We start from the raw sequence: 14172 nt of genomic DNA, 5'->3' as shown, positions 1-14172 counted from the left end.
TCGGTATACTTTAAGGTGGGTATTGGACCAATATTTTTGTATGTTACAAACATCAGCACAAACGTATAATACCCTCCCCACTATAGTGGTGTAGGGTATAATGACTGTGTCGTATGTTTTTCTCTTATGAATGTATCCAACACATTCATGGGGAATGGGAAGTGTGCTAGGTTGAATGATGATGTATGAAAGCCATCATACATAAGTAATGTTCAGAGTAAACTCTGTTCATATCAGAATTACCACAGTGTGTCCATGTGAGTAAGAACAAATTCTCAGCTTATTTGATGGATTCTTACTTCGGTCTACCGGTTACGTTTTTAGGTGATGTTGCCGACTCAACAGAGGGTATCAACAGAGGGTATCGAAAGGGCAGCAGTGGTCAGAAATTGCGACCTGCTCGTAAAGTATACAAAAGGGCAGTGCTGAGTTGTTTATCATACTCACCCAGTGCTTGTAAAAGTACCACCGTGAGATCTGGATACGATAGGTACTCACGTAAAGCACCTCGACTTTAGTCTGGACTGGTCTATATGCTATAGTTTGAACCCTAACCGATAGTTTATATTCCAGCCTTTAGACTATTAGATATTCCGTGTTTTAAACTAATCGAAAGTCTGGACTCTAATCTGGTCAAAAGTCTGAATTATAGTCTTGTCTATAGTCTGTTTGATAGTCTGATCTGATCTGACTATAGTTTATAAAATGGGCAACAGTATAGTTTATAGCATGGACTATATTGCAGTCTGGATTATAAACCGGTCTATATTCTGGATTATATTATGATCGATAGTCGGGACTATAGTCTATAGTTTGGACTATAGTCCAAAGTCAGGACTATATTCTAGTCTATAGTCAGGATTATATTCTAGTCTATAGTCAGGATTATAGTCCAGTCTATAGTCAGGACTATAGTCAAGTCTATAGTCAGGACTATAGTCTAGTCTATAGTCAGGACTATAGTCTAGTCTACAGTCAGGAATATAGTCTAGTTTATAGTCAGGACTATAGTCTAGTCTATAGTTAGGACTATAGTCTATTTATTAGTCTGGACTATAGACTGGTGGACTTTTGTCTGGTTTATAGATTGGATTATAGTCTAGTTTTTAGTATAGACTTAGTATAATCTATTATCTGGACTATAGTATTATCTATAGTCTGAACTTAAGACTAGCGTCTATGGTCTGCACCATAATCTATTCAATAGGCTAATCTGGTCGATAGTCTGGACTATTGTTTTGTCTATATCCTTGTCAATAGCGTAATCTGTTGTCTAGATTATAGACTGAATCATTAGAATACCTAATGATTAAAGAATATCTTGCAAAACACGTTACGATCGTTGAGTTGTCTTAAAAATGCTTAACGATACTTGAATTTTTTCTAGAATATTTAATGATCGTCAAGTTCTCTTTTGAATATTAAATGATCTTTGAAACACTTTGCTATCCTTGATCTTAATATTAACTAACGATTGTCGAATTTTCTTTGGAATATCTAATGAACGTTGAATTTTCATAAGAATTCTCTTTAGAATGGATTACGATCTTTGAATTTTCTTTGGATTACTTTACGAACTTTTTTTTTTGCAAAAAAATTTGTTTTAGCGAGTTTGATTGTTTCGTAATTTATACTTAACGATTGTATAAATTCTTGAGTTTTTGACGGAATACTCAATGATCGTTGAATTTTCTCTAACAATCGTTAAGTTTTCTTTACAATACTTTGAAATCGTGAAGTTTTTTTCTTAATGATCATTAAGTTTTCTTTATCAAAGCGATCTGTTAGTTTTCTTTAGAATACTTATATTCTAGAAACTTTGGAATGGTTGAGATTATTAATGATCATTAAGTTTTCTACAACGATCGTTAAATATGTTTTCAAAAATCTTTTAGTTTTCTTTAGAATACTTTTTTGGAGAATAACGTCTGTTATTTTCTCTTACTGTAAGAGAAAAGTATTACAGTGAGAGATATATTATGCGATCGTTAAGGGGTTAAAGCTGCTGTACTACAACAAGTGTTACGTATCTTGCACGTTTGGTGTGTTTTTTTTTTCTTGCAAAAAAAAGAAATATTTTGAATATGTTTTTATTTCATACTTTTTGCTGTTGACTTATGTCTGTATGAATACCTGAATATGTTTAAAAGATTTGCTTTTTTAAATTTGTAATTTCATATGATAAGGTGGGAGTTGAAATGCCATTGAACTTTTAAACAAATATTACATATACAACAGACTTGAAGAAATTTTGCTTACCAGTTGCCAGTTGGATATTGTTTTTTTTTTGCATCAGTTGTTTAATGCGTTTTCATCATGCAACAAATGAGGTAATAACATGATTTTTATGTTTTATATTTTCCCTTTTCTGAATTACAATGACTTACTTAAGTTTACAGGTATCAGTCTTGTATGTGGAATATGAGAAAGATATGAAATAAAAGGGTTTTTTTGGGGGGAATTTTAAGCAGAAATATTCCAATGCAAACAATGACTTGTCACGTTTTGTTTTGTTTTGGTTTTATAGGTTTTATGTTACACATACATTCACATATTCCATGTTATGTTTAAAGGCATATTGAACAAACCACCTTTAAGACTTTTCGGATTTAAAAAATTTCCTTATTTAAAATAAATATAATTTTTGTTTCCATTGAAAAACCTTTTAAGACAACACCAAAAAATTTTTTGCATAATAGTAACAAAATTACCCCTTCTGCTACAAAAGTTATAGAAATATAAGTTTTTCTTAACCAAAACTATAACAAGGAAGTCATTGTCAACTTAACGTGCCAAAGGTTTAACCACAAAAACCAATATGCAGCAAAAACTAAGAAATAACTTGCAAATATTTCACGATTAAAATGTTCACTTTTATTCATTTTTCTTTTTTAAAGTAAAATTTATTTTATGGTAAATATTTCTTTATTTATATTATTTTTATTGCACTGCAGGCACGTGCAAACTCGTTGAAACTTAAATGATCTGCTGAATAAATGGTTGAACGTGAAAATGTTTATTTTATATGTTTAATCAATGTTTAAGTTGTGGGAAACATTAGTTAATGGTTTTTTAATATTGAAATTTATACACAAATAACTATAGACATACATTTTCGTGATCAATTTCCTGACCGTTAAGAAAATTTGAAATTAACATGATCGATTTAACAACTATCGATTTGAAAATTTAACAAAGATTTGAAAATTATTTGAAAACTTTACAAAAATTATGAAAAATCGGATCATCGTTAAGTTTTTCTTTAGATTTCATAATAATCTAATATGATTGCAATGAGCACTTAACGATCGATTTGAAAACTTAACATATAGTTCAATGAAAACCTGATGATCGTTATGTTTTCTTTAGAATACATAATGATCGTTGAATTTTCTTTAGTATAATCAACGTCCATTAAGTTTTCTTTAAAAATCTTAAGGATCAAAGAATTTCGTTTAGAATACTTAACGATCGATAAGATTTCTTTTCGAAAATTTTTCTATGAAAACTTTACAAAAATTATAGAAAATCAAATGATCGTTAAGTTTTTTATTTAGAATACTTAATAATCTAATATGATTTCAATGAGCACTTAACGATCGATTTGAAAACTTTACATATAATTCAATAAATCCCTGATGATCGTTATGTTTTCTTTAGAATACATAATGATCGTTGAATTTACTTTAGTATAATAAGAAATCGTTAAGATTTCTTCGGTAGACTTAACGATCAAAGAGTTTTCTCTTCAAATCTTATAACACTCGTTAAGTTTTCTTTTAAATTCTTAACAAACATTTAGTTTTCTTAAAAACACATTAGAAATACTATTGATGAATTGATTTAGAATACATAACGATCGTCTAGTTAATGATCGCTGCATTTTATTCCAAATCCTTTTAACAAAAGTCGAGTTTTCTTGATTAAAACAATTTACGATCTCTTAGATTTACTTAAAGATAGTTGAACCAAACCAAACCAAAAGATCATTGAACTAACATTGTTAAAGATATTTTAATATTTAACGATCTACTATATATAATGATCGTTAAGTGTTTTTTAGAACTTTCTTCTGAAGATCGCAGTGTTTTCTTTGGAATATTTAACGATCGTTGAGTTTTCTTTTAAAAACATAACGATCGTCGTGTTTTCTTTATAACATTAAGTGACCATTGAGTTTTATGTAGAAAACGTTGAGTTTTCTTTGCTTTAACTTAAACTTGTTTTAACTTTTGAATACTTAACGATAGTTAAGTTAGTGATCGTAGAGTTTTTTTTTAAATATTTAACGATCTAGAATGCTAGAATGATGTTTAATGAGTGTTTTTTTAGAAATTTTTTATAAAGATCGCTGTGTTTTCTTCAAAACATTTTACAATCGTCGAGTTTTCTTTTGAAAACATAACTATCGCTTTATTTCTTTTATAACACTAAGTAATCGTTGATTTTTCTTTAAAAGACTTAATGATTCTTGTTTCTCCTTTCAAATACTTATACATGGTTGAGATTAATGATCGTAGAGATTTTTTTATATTAAACGATCTAAAATGCCTAATGAGCGTTTTTTTTTAGAACTTTCTTCTGAAGATCATTGTGTTTTCTTTAAAATTTTAAACGAAATCGGATTTTCTTTTAAAAATATAACGTTAAATGATATGTAAAATTTTAGTCGAAAGATCGCAGTAATTTCTTTAAAAGAATGAACGTATCGATTGCTTCACGATCATTGAGTTTTTATGTAATACTTAATGATCACAGATTTTTGTTTCAAAACATTTAACAGTACGCTAAGTTTTCTTTAGAAAACTTACGATCGTTGATTTTTTTTTAATTTTCATTTCATTCATGTTTTCTTTAGAACACTGAACGACTTAAACTTTCTATAAAATATTTATCAATCGTTGAGTTTCTTTACAAGACTTCTTGGGAATCCTAAGCGATCGTATGGATTCCTTTTCAATTTTTAATGATCATTTAGTTCTCTTTGTAATACTTAATGAACGCATCTACTCAATGATCGAAATGCTTTCTTTTGCAAACTAAACGATCGTTGAGATTTTTAAAAATTATCAACTGAAGATCACTGCGCTTTCTTGATAATACTGAATGATTGTCGAGTTTTCTATATAAAACTTATCGTTGAATTTTGTTTAAAATACCTAATGATCATTGTATTTTATTTTGAATGCTTACGATCGTTAAGTTTTGTATAGAACACTAATTAATCGTTGATCGCTGTATTTTATTGGTGATCGCAGAGTATTCTATTTAAATTTATCAATGGTTGTGTTTTCATTTATATACACAACACCACGATCGTGGTGTTTTCTTTTAAATTTTGAGTTTTAAAGATTATTAAGTTTCTTTTTTTTTAAATAATAAAGAGTTTTCTCTTGCTAATTAAAGATCGTTGATAGAATTATCATGTAAAAATCGCTGCGTTTTCATTAGAACACTGCACGATCGTTGAGTTTTCTGTAGATTATTTAACAATCTTTGAGTTTCCTTTAATGTATTTAATGATCGTTGTGTTAAAGTTAAATATCGTTCAAATTTCTCTTTAATTCATTATGTTTTCTGAGTTTTATGTAAAATAATTGCCAATCGTTTGAGATTTCTTTATAATACTACACGATAATTGAGTTTTCTTTAAAATACCTAACGATCGCTAAATCAAGTTTAGAATACTTGACGATCACTGAGTTTTCTAAAAATAGTTAATGATCGTTGAGTGTTTTCTTAAATTATACTTAAAATTCGCTCTATTTTCTTTATAACACTGAACGATCTTTAAGATTTCTCTTGAATTTAATATGTTTTCATACTTATTATGGATTTTTTTATGTAGAATACTTAACGATCGTTGTGTTTTCGTTAAAAAAATGACAAACCTGTAAGATTTCTTTATAACACTAAACGATCGTTGCGATTTCTTTGGAATTTATTGAGTTTTCTATTGAATTCTCTTCAATTGTTAAGTATTCTATACTTAACGATCGTTGAGTTTTATTTAAAATATAAACAAATCTTTGAGATTTCTCTATAATACTTAACGATAGTTTATTTTTCTTTAGAATATCTAACGATCGTTAAGTCAAGTTTAGAATATTTAATGATCACTGAGTTTTCTTAGAACAGTTAAATATCGTTGAATGTTTTCTTTAATAATATTCTAAAATTTGCTCAATTTTCTTTATAACACTAAACGATCGTTGCGATTTCTCTTGAATTCATTTTATTTTCTTTTAAATTCTCTGCAATTGTAGTTTTTTTATAGAATACTTAACGATCGTTGAATTTTATTTAAAATATAAAGAAATCTATGAGATTTCGTTATAATACTTAACGATCATTGAATTTTCTTTAGAATACCTAACGATCGTTAAATCAAGTTTAGAATTTTTAACGATCACTGAGTGTTCTTAGAAAAGTTAAAGATCGTTGAGTGTCTTCTTAAATTTTTCTCTAAAGTTTGCTAAATTTTCTTTATAATTCTGAACGATCGTTAAGATTTCTCTTGAATTCTTTATGTTTTCTCTTCACTTGTAGATTTTTCTATAGAATACTTAACTATCGCTGAGTTTCATTTAAAATATAAACAAATCTTTGAGACTTCTCTATAATACTAAACGACCATTGAATTTTCTTTAGAATACCTAACGATCGTTAAATAAAGTTTAGAATTTTTAACGATCACTGAGCTTTCTTAGAATAGTTAAAGATCATTGAGTGTTTGTTTTAAATAATACTCTAAAATTTGCTCAATTTTCTTTAAGTATAACACTAAACGATCGTTGAGAACTCTTGAATTCATTATGTTTTCTCTACAATTGTAGATTTTTCTATAGATACTTAACGATCGTTGAGTTTTATTTAAAATATAAACAAATCTTTGAGATTTCTATATAATACTAAACGATCGTTGCATTTTCTTTAGAATATATAACGACTTTAGAATACTAAACGATCGTTGTGTTTTCTTTGTTAAAAGTGAAGATCGCTAAGTTGTTTCTTTAATATTTAACGTTTACATAAGATTTCTTTAGAATATTAAGAGTTTTCTTCCAAAGATCACTACGTTTTCTTTAGATTATTTAACGATCGCTAAGTTTTCTTTTCAATAAATAAAAATTTTTAATTTCTCAAGTATATTCCCATAAAACTTACAAATGTTGTGTATTAATTTTTTGATAGAAAACTTAATGATCATTGTTTAAGAAACTAGTGATCATTAAGAATTTTTTTTAAATTTTGAAAATTAAGTCAATTTTTAAGTTCAAGTTTATAGCATTACGCAATTTTGCAACCAAAAAAAAAAAGAGAACACATGTTTCAATTAAAATACCTTCTAAATTGTTAACGATTGTAATGAGTTAAGAAAAAAACACTCCATTAACTTTGAAGGTTGGCTATTTCAGTAACTCTCGCCATATAAATGTAAAAAGTAAAATATTTTAAATACAAAAACACCCTCTTTAAGCGTTTTGTGCATTTCTGTCCGTCTGTCTGTCTGTCTGTCTGTCTGTCTGTCTGTCTGTCTGTCCGTTTGCACTAAGTTGTTTTAAATGTTTGTTGCTGTTTGTAGTCGTTGTTATGTGACGTTTTGTCTATCAAAACATTTTCTCTATTATGCTCATGTCTAACTTAACTTTGTTTGCTGACAATTTGAAAGCTTAATCTGATTTGAACAAATAGAGTAGGTGAAGTTGTTGTTTTTCTTTTAAGCTTTTTAGTGAATTTTTATTTACGTATTTGTTTGCTTTTCGCCTTGGAAAATTTGAAAAACTTGAAAATTTGTTTTTTAAACTATTTGTCGCATGAAAATAGTTAACATAGAAAAATATAAGAGTTTAAGTTAAAAAGATTGCCAAATAGATACAATGTATTGGTTTTAGCCATTTTACTGGCAAAGTTTGTTTAAAGGGATTAAAAGGTTAGTTTTTATGTCAAAAAGGTTGGTTGTTATAAACAAATTATATAATTCAACATAGGATTTAAGGTTTGTTAAATGTAGTAAAATTTTATGGAAAAGAAACTTTGGAAATGTTTTATTACTTTAACAATTTAATAAAATACTAGTAAGACAAACCATATTAGTATTATTAGCAGCTGTTAACACCTTTAACAACTCATGTTGTAGTTTATTAATTTTTAAAACAGAATATTTATGTTACTAAAAAAGTGTAATAGAGCTCAATTACATAATTACCCGCATTGGATAAACAAACGTGCGTTGTAACACTTTACCACAAACTTGAAAGTGCACCACAATACCAACTCTTTCACACACACACACTCATGTTTTTCCATAGAAAGTGACAAACTGGATGCTAACACAAACACCAAACTGGTGAGAAAAACTCCCGTAAAAAAGAAAACACACACACACAAAAACTTCAATCACTTTATAAAAGATGTCAACAAACATCACTTAGCCACCGAAATGTTTCTCTGTCTGTCCGTTGGTCTGTCCACATCAAAAGCTTAAATGGAAAATGGGAGTTTTAACTTGATTTTAGCCAAAAGGCAAGTCAAACGACAGTCATTGATACAATATGATTAAATACTACTATTTTGGCGGATGTCTTTTGATTTAGAAATGCTCAAGAGGCCAAAGAAAAACAAAAACAACATAAATAAAACAACAAGTTTTTAAGCATATGATTGACGAGTTAAAAATTAACGATTTATTTCTAGCGTAATAGAGAGCGACAATTATAGTAACTTGAGAAAAATAAACAAATCTAAACGATCTTTTCGACAGTTAAAGTCCAAAAAGTGATCAAGTTCAATTTTCCAAAGAAATACCCCCCCCCCCCGGGGGCATGTTACCTTGGTGAACTTTAAACCTTGGTGTTATTGCAATCCCGGGGAACAGAGGTGTTACTAGTCGGCCGGGACTATAAATTGGTATTTACAGTCTACTGCCTGGCCATCCCATCTGCATGATTGTAAACTAAAGTGATGTTTTACGTCTCGGAAGTTAAACAACGGGGCAGCAATGGTCAAAGATTAGATTGCTCAAATATTAAGATCGATTTTTTCGAAGCAATTGTTTAGTTTTCTATAGAAGAAACAATGATCGGTATTTCTCCTACAGAAAACACAATGATCGTTAGGTATCTAAAGAACGTGCAGCGATCCTTCAGATTCCTTATGAAAACTTTACAATAGTTAACTTAACTTTAAGACTAATACAGGCCAAAAAATTTCCGAAGTAATTCCTTAGTTTTCTATAGAGGATGCACAATAGAAGACACAATGATCGTTATTCGTCCTACAGAAAACAAAAATTTTCTTCATGAAAACACCACAATATAGCCTAAGAAGCGATCGTGTTAAAATTTCCGAAGTAATTATTTTCTATAGAGGATGCACAATAGAAGACACAATGATCGTTAGGTATTCTAAAGAAAACACAGCGATCCTTTAGTTTTCTAATGAAAACACCACAATAGTTAACGATGTTTAAGATAAATATAGGGCAAAAAGCGATCATGCTATCTTTTCCGACGTAATTCTTTAGTTTTCTATATGGGACGCACAATGATCGTATGTCTTCTGCAGAAAACATAATGATCGTTGGTATTCTAAAGAAAACGTCACGATCTTTAAGATTGATATAGATAAAAAAACGATTATGACAAATTTTTCGGAATAATTGCTTATACGAAAAAATGATCGTTAAGTTGTTTACAGAAAACACAATGATCGTTAATTATTTCAAAGAAAATCCATTATTTATGTGTTCAGGAGAAAACTGGGCGATCATTAAGTATTCTATAGATAATTGAACCATCTTTAGGTGTTTAAACAGAATATTCAACGATTAATAATCTACATAGAACTCAATGATCATATGGTATCGTGGAGAAAACTCAACGATCGTTAAGTAAAATTCAACATGATAAGGTAATTAAACAATCGTTAAGTTCGGTAACTATCCGATCGTTAGGTATTTTAAAGAAAACTCAAAATGAGTCAAAATTCTCCAGAATATTCAACGATTAATCTAAATAAAACTCAATGATGGTATCCTAACAATCGTTAAGTATTCTAGTGAAAATTCAACATCATAGGGTTATTGAACGATCGTTAAATATTCTAAAGAAAACAGTAAAGAGTATTCTAGAGATCATTAAGTACAGATAACAACAGATAAATGAACGATCGTTAGGTATTTTATGAGTAAGAATTCTCCAGAGTATTCAACGATTATTCTAAATAAAACTCAAAGATTGTTAAGTATTCTACTGAAAATTAAACATCATAAGATTACTGAACGATCGTTAAGTATTCTTAAGAAAACGATCGTTAGGTTTTTTTTGAAAGAAAATTAAGTTTTCAGCGTCAAATCTAAATAAAACTAAATGATCGTAAAGTGTTTTGGAGAGAATTAAATGATCTTAATCTAAAGAAAATATATAAACGATAAAGTGATCTAAAAATATATAACGATCTTCTAATTTTTACGAAAAAATACACAACGATCGTAGTGTTTTATAGATCTTTAATTAAAAAAAAAAAAAACAAAGAGATCATTTAATTTTGTGCAGAAAACTCGATAATTGTTAACTTTTTTACATAAAACTAAAGTTCATTTAAACAATGAACGATCATTAAGTATAGAAAACAGAATTCAGCGATTGTTAAGTACTATTTTTTCTAATATTTAAAAATATTCAACGTTCAATCTGAATAAAACAAGACTACAGACCTACATTCCAAAGAAGGCTGAACGATCTTTCATTTTTCTAAATAAAACCTTATGATCATAAAGTTTCTTAAGGAAAAGATAGCAAAACAAAGCATTTTTATAGAAAAAACATAACGATCATGAAATTTTGAAGCAAAATGTACTGATCTTTAAAATTTAAATAAAAAACAAAACGATCGGTAAAATTTGCAAAAGAAAACATAACGATTTTAAAGATTACTAAACAATCTTTCGGTACAATTCAACAAGTTATATGTTCTCCTTCAAAAACAGAGCGATCATTAAGTATTCTATAGATAGTTGTACAATCGTTAAGTATTTTAAACAAAATTTAACGTTTGTTAAGTAGTTTGATAAAAACTTAATCATTGTAATACATTCTTAGGAAATTGTAAGGATCAATCTGAATAAAACTCGACTATCATCTAACATTCCAAAGAGAACTGAACGATCGTTAAAGAAAACCTAATGATTATGAAGTTTTCTAACGAAAAGTTAAAGATCTTTTTGTTTCATAATACAACAAAGAAAAAAACACAACGATCATGAAATTTTCTTTAAATTTTCAATAAAACGATCGTTAAATCTTGCAAGAGAAAACATAACGTTTTGTAACGATTCGGTTCGGTATTCTAAAGAAAACTTTAACCTTGTTGAATAGGGTTCTATAGTTGAAATGACTTTTGTAGAATTTTTTCGACTTTTCGACTTATTTCGCCTTTTCGACTTTTTCCAACTTTTCGACTTTTTTCAACTATTTTTTTTTTTATTTTTTTTCGATATTTTCCGACTATTTTAGAGTTTTTGACTTTTTTCCACTTTTTTGAAATTTTCGACTATTTATGAATTTTTTCTACTATTTTCGAGTTTTCGACTTTTTGACTATTTTCGACTATTTTTTTTTTACTTTTTTTGAGTTCTTCCGACTATTTTAGAGTTTTTGACTTTTTTCCACTTTTTTTTAAATTTTCGACTATTTTTGACTTTTTTCTACTATTTTCGAGTTTTCGACTTTTTAACTATTTTCGACTATTTTTTTACATTTTTCGAGTTTTTCCGACTATTTTAGAGTTTTTGACTTCTTTTTTAAATTTTCGACTATTTTTGACTTTTTTCTACTATTTTCAAATTTTCGACTTTTTGACTATTTTTTACTTTTTTTTTCGATTTTTTTCCAACTATTTTAAATTTTTGACTTTTTTCCTACTTTTTTAAAATTTTTGACTATTTTTTACTATTTTTCTACTATTTTCGAGTTTTTGAAGTTTTCCAACTTTCTTCGAGTTTTGGACTTTTGTCGACTTTTCGACTTTTATTTACAAAGTCGACTTTTCGACTATTTTCATAGACGATAGTCGAGTTATCGAGTATTTTGGTACTAAATAGTCGACTTTGAATTTTCGACTTTTTTCAACAAAAAGTCGATTATTCGATTGTTCGAAAGTCGATTTATAGAACCCTCTTGTTGAATAGTTTAATGCATTGAACGATCAAAAGATGTTTTGTGTAGGGTACCCTACTCTAACAATGATGAATGAATCAAACATGACAAAATCGTAAATGAATAAATGAATGATTGGAAAGGATTGTGGTAATGAAGAGGCGTTTATGATGTAAACCGATATTGTTGTTGCTGTGTTGTTGTTTAAAGCTGCAATTGAAGTTTCTGGCTACTGACACAAAATACTAGTTTTATGGCAACAACAATAAGCTGATCTCAAACAACTATAACTAAGCGAGAAAAAACAAAAACATAGAAATATTAAATTATTGTTAAAGATTATTTTCTAAGCAAAGCAATAGCAAATAAATTGTATTTATCACACAAAAATTTAAAATACAAATTTTCTGGGAATATTTATGAGTTTTGTTTTTTTTTTTATTTGTTATTTTTGTTGTAATCAAAATGTTAATAAATTATGCTATGATTTGCTGTTTAGTGTATGATTTCAAGTCATCAGTTCAAGTGAAAGTAAGGAAACTACTTAAATAAAATTTAATGGAAACATTTGCTCAAATAAATTTCTGTGTTAATAGTTTTCTTTCGTTGGTTTTATCTTGTGTTTAATAAATACAAGTTAAAGCTTGTTTTAATTTTTGTTTGTTACACGCAATCGCAACTAAACATACATTAGCAAGCAGCAAGGTTTGTTTCTTAAGTCTTTTGTTTCAAAGGTATATGTGCAAAAAACAATTGCACAGAAATCGTTGTCTTTTTTAAGCTTTTTTTCAACTTTAACTTGGCCAGTTTGTCATTAGTTAGACTTTGGCAAATTTTTATTCACAACTACAAAGTTTCTTTTAAATGTTATATTTAATGCAGGAAATAGCAAACAATAATATTTAATAACATAGTTTTATTTCTGGGTGTCTTTAGTTATTATAACAATAAACATTTGAACTGATAAATATGAAATAAGGAAAGGCAACCTATCGCCTCCCAGCTCAGCTCTAGCATCTCGTTTTGAAATGAATAACAGCTAAAAAAACTAACTAAGTAAAGCCATGATCATGTATCTTAGTATTTTGGCAAACACAAAGTTCTATTTCAAAAGTAATTCAATCTTGTTTTTCATTCAAAAAAACATGTTCTTTGCAAGTCTTATATAAACATTGTCTGATTTACACATGTCTGGTAAAACACAAAAAAATACAATCAATTGTCTTACAATTATTGTTATTGTTAAACTTTTATAACTCTTATAGCATTTTTCTGAAGGTCATTTGTTTTTTTTTTGTACCTATGCGTTTTTTTTTTAGTCCAGTTCAATTTTAATTTCATATACAAATAGCCAATGGTTATTTAAATATATTCAACAATTACTTGCCAGAGATTTTTTATTTATTAATAATTTAACAATCTAACAACACCCATATTCGCTAAATAGTGTTAAACAAAATTGTTTATATTAAATCAGACATAAGATTTATTTAACAAAAAAAAAAAAAAAATAAAATATTTTCAGAATTCATTTTATTGCTTCTATTGTTTTAATAAAAATTAAATACATATAAGACAAATAGAACTCAATGCCCTACAACAGGCAGAATAGTCAAGTCTATAGTCTGAAGTCTAGTCTCTATTCCAGTCTAAATCTATTCTATAGTTTAGTCTATGGCCTAATCTATAGCCTACTATATAATTTAGTCTATAGTCTAGTCTATAGTCTAGTCTATAGTTTAGTCTAGTCTATAGTTTAGTCTATAGTCTAGTCTACAGTCTAGTCTATAGTTTAGTCTATAGTCTAGTCTATAGTCTAGTCTATAGTCTAGTCTATAGTCTACTCTATAGTCTAGTCTATAGCAAACAATAATATTTAATAACATAGTCTAGTCTATAGCCTAGTATATAGTCTAGTCTATAGGCTAGTCTATAGTCTAGTCTATAGTCTAGTCTATAGGCTAGTCTATAGTCTAGTCTATAGTCTAGTCTATAGTCTAGTCTATAGTCTAGT

General features: G+C 28.1%; 1 protein-coding gene across 2 annotated transcripts in view; it reads right to left on the bottom strand.

Moving 5' to 3' along the window:
- Window positions 1-14172, bottom strand: part of LOC111680704 (angiopoietin-2) — a 112124-nt gene that overhangs the window by 67128 nt on the left and 30824 nt on the right. The window lies entirely within an intron of this gene.

Source organism: Lucilia cuprina, chromosome 6 (genome assembly GCF_022045245.1).
Source record: "Lucilia cuprina isolate Lc7/37 chromosome 6, ASM2204524v1, whole genome shotgun sequence".
NCBI lineage: Eukaryota > Metazoa > Arthropoda > Insecta > Diptera > Calliphoridae > Lucilia > Lucilia cuprina.
The sequence above is the reverse complement of the archived record's forward strand: the minus strand, read 5'-3'. Positions and strand labels throughout refer to the sequence as shown.